Source organism: Salvelinus sp. IW2-2015, linkage group LG22 (assembly GCF_002910315.2).
Source record: "Salvelinus sp. IW2-2015 linkage group LG22, ASM291031v2, whole genome shotgun sequence".
Lineage (NCBI taxonomy): Eukaryota > Metazoa > Chordata > Actinopteri > Salmoniformes > Salmonidae > Salvelinus > Salvelinus sp. IW2-2015.
In genome coordinates, this window is record NC_036862.1 from 2,423,809 (window position 1) to 2,427,792 (window position 3,984).

Consider the following 3,984-nt stretch of genomic DNA (forward strand, 5'->3'; position numbering starts at 1 on the left):
TCTGCAGTCCAGAGTCTTCAGCGACGAGCTGCAGTCCAAAGTCTCCAGCGGGGGTTCCCAGTCCAGAGCCTCCGGCGACGATCTGCAGTCCAGAGCCTCCGGCGACGATCTGCAGTCCGGAGCCTCCAGTGGTGGTTCCAAGTTCAGAGCCTCCGGCGATGATTCACGGTCCGGTGCCCACAGCGACGAAGCCTCCAGCGACGATCTGCAGTCCGAAGCCTCCAGCGACGATCTGCAGTCCAGAGCCTCCAGCGATGATCTGCAGTCCAGAGTCTTCAGCGACGAGCTGCAGTCCAGAGCCTCCAGCGGGGGTTCCCAGTCCACAGCCTCCGGCGATGATCTGCAGTCCGGAGCCTCCAGTGGTGGTTCCTAATTCAGAACCTCCGGCGACGATCCACAGTCCGGTGCCTCCAGCGACGAAGCCTGAACAAGGAGAGGAGCCGACTTTGGCGGAAGTCATGACAGTACCCCTTCCCCCCTTGACGCGCAGCCTCAGCGGCGTGCCGACACCGGCCTCGGGGACGACCCGGAGGGCGAGGCGCAGGACGATCCGGCCGGCGACAGTGGAATTCCCGCAGCAGTTCAGGGTCCAACACATCCGCCACCGGAACCCAGCACCTCTCCTCCGGACCGTACCTCTCCCACTCCACAAGGTACTGAAGGTACGACGCCTCGAATCCAGGATGGAACGGACGGAGTACGCCGGGGCCCCCTCAATGTCCAGAGGGGGCGGAGGAACCTCCCGCACCTCAGACTCCTGGAGCAGACCAGCCACCACCGGCCTGAGGCGAGACACATGGAACGAAGGGTTAATATGGGAATCGGGGGGAAGCTGTAACCTGTAACATACCTCGTTCACTCTCCCCGGGACTTTGAATGGCCCCAAAACCCGCGGGCCCAGCTTTCGGCAGGGCAGGCGGAAGGGCAGGTTTCGGGTCTAGAGCCAGCCTCACTGCGGTGACGGAAAAAAAGACCAAAAGGCCAGCGCGGCCTGCTGGAGGTGACCATGGGCGGCCTCCCATGTCTCCTCCGCGCACCTGAACCAATCGTCCACCGCAGGAGCCTCAGTCTGACTCTGATGCCACGGTGCCAGAACCGGCTGGTACCCCAAGACACACTGAAAGGGGGAGAGGTTAGTAGAGGAGTGGCGGAGCGAGTTTTGGGCCATCTCTGCCCAGGGCACGAACACCACCCACTCCCCCGGCCGGTCCTGGCAATAGGACCGCAGAAACCTGCCCACATCCTGGTTCACTCTTTCCACCTGCCCGTTACTCTCGGGGTGGAAACCTGAGGTAAGGCTGATCGAGAACCCCAGACGTTCCATGAACGCCCTCCAAACTCTCGAAGTGAACTGGGGACCTCGATCAGACACTATATCCTCAGGCACCTCGTAGTGCCGGAAGACGTGTGTAAACAGGGCCTCCCCAGTTTGTAGGGCCGCAGTTTGTAGGAGAACGGGCAGAGGGAGGAGACGACATGACTTAGAGAAACGATCCCTAACGACCAGGATCGTGGTGTTTCCCTGTGAGGGAGGAAGATCCGTTAGAAAATCCACAGACAGGTGTGACCAAGGCCGTTGTGGAAGGTAAGGGATGTAGCTTACCTCTGGGCAGATGTCTACGAGCCTTACACTGGGCGCACACCGAGCAGGAGGAAACATAAACCCTCACATCCCGAGCCAAGGTGGGCCACCAGTACTTCCCAGTCAGACAACGCACTGTCCGACCAATCCCCGGATAGATCAACTGGATAGATCAACTGGTCACGGACAGCAGATGGAACGTACTGGCACCCGACCGGACACTGGAGTGGAGCGGGCTCTGAACGCAACGCCTGCTCAATGTCCGAGTCCAGCTCCCACGCGACCGGCGCTACCAGGCAGGATGCCGGGGGAATGGGAGTCTGATCCATGAGCCGCTCCTCTGTGTCATACAGCCGGGACAGTGCGTCTGCCTTCACATTCTGGGAACCTGGTCTGTAGGACAGGGTAAACACAAAACGGGTAAAGAACATGGCCCACCTTGCCTGACGAGGATTCAGTCTCCTAGCTGCCCGGATGTACTCCAGGTTGCGGTGGTCAGTCCAGATGAGGAAAGGGTGTTTAGCCCCCTCAAGCCAATGTCTCCATGCCTTCAAAGCCTTAACCACAGCCAACAGCTACCGGTCCCCCACATCATAGTTCTGCTCCGCTGGGCTGAGCTTCTTCGAGAAGAAAGCGGGGTGGAGCTTCGGTGGCGTGCCCGAGCGCTGAGAGAACACGGCTCCTATCCCAGCCTCGGACGCGTCCACCTCCACTATGAACGCCAAAGTGGGATCCGGATGGGCCAGCACGGGAGCCGAGGTAAACAGAGCTCTTAGGTGTCCAAAAGCCCTGTCCGCCTCAACCGACCACTGCAGACGTACGGGAGCCCCCTTCAGCAGTAAGGTAATGGGAGCAGCTACCTGGCCAAAACCCAGGATAAATCTCCGGTAGTAATTGGCAAACCCTAAAAATCGCTGCACCTCCTTTACCGTGGTGGGAGTCGGCCAATTACGCACGGCTGCAATGCGGTCACTCTCCATCKCCACCCCTGATGTGGAAATGTGATACCCTAGGAAGGAGACGGCCTGCTGAAAAAACAGGCATTTCTCAGCCTTGACGTACAGGTCATGCTCCAACAGTCATCCAAGTACCTTGCACACCAAGRACACATGCTYGGCGCGTGTAGCRGAGTATWTCAGAAWGTCATCGATATACACCACTACACCCTGCCCGTGCAGGTCCCTGAAAATCTCGTCTACAAAGGATTGGAAGACTGATGGAGCATTCATCAACCCGTACAGCATGACGAGGTACTCATAATGCCTTGAGGTGGTACTAAACGCTGTGTTCCACTCGTCTCCCTCCTGGATACGCCCCAGGTTGTACTCACTCCTGAGATCCAGTTTAGTGAAGAAGCGCRCCCCGTGCATTGACTCAATCGCCGTGGCGATAAGAGGTAGCGGGTAACTGTACCTCACTGTGATTTGATTGAGACCTCAATAGTCAATGCACGGGCGCAGACCTCCATCCTTCTTCTTCACAAAAAATAAACTCAAGGAGGCGGGTGAAGTGGAGGACCGAATGTACCCCTGATGCAGGGATTCAGAGACATGTGTCTCCATAGCCACCGTCTCCGCTTGCGACAGGGGATACACGTGACTCCTGGGAAGTGCAGAGTCTACCAGGAGATTTATCGCACAATCCCCCCGTCAATGGGGTGGTAATTGAGTCGCCTTCTTTTTACAGAAGGCGAGAGCCAAATCGGCATATTCTGGGGGAATGCGCACGGTGGAGACCTGGTCTGGACTTTCCACCGTGGTAGCACCAACGGAAACCCCTACACACCTCCCCGAGCACTCTCGCGACCACCCCGTGAGAGCTCTCTGTTGCCATGAAATGGTGGGGTTATGACGAGCCAACCAGGGAAGGCCTAGTACCACGGGAAACGCAGGAGAGTCAATGAGGAAGAGACTGATTCACTCCTCGTGACCCCCCTGCGTCTCCATGGCCAGGGAGATGGTGGCTTCCCTGATTAACCCGGACCCTAATGGTCGACTATCCAGAGCGTGTACAGGTAAAGGTCTAACCGCAGGAATAATGGGGATCCCTAAACTAAGGGCTAACGCTCTGTCGATAAAGTTACCAGATGCGCCTGAATCGACGAGCGCCTTATGCTGGGAATGCGGGGAAAACTCAGGAAAACAAACAGGTACAAACAGGTCGAGAGGACTCTGGATGAGAGTGGTGCAGACTCACCTGGGGTGACACCAGAGTGCTCTGCCTGCTGCCGCGACTCCCAGAGGGACCAACAAGGCACCGACCGGCAGTGTGCCCTCTGCGGCCACAGATGGTGCACGTGAAGGCCCCTCCTCCAGCCTCCCTACGCGCAGCCCCTCCCAGCTCCATGGGCACCGGAGCGGGAGTGCTGGAAGATGGAACCAACAGAGCCCCCTCTGGATGTC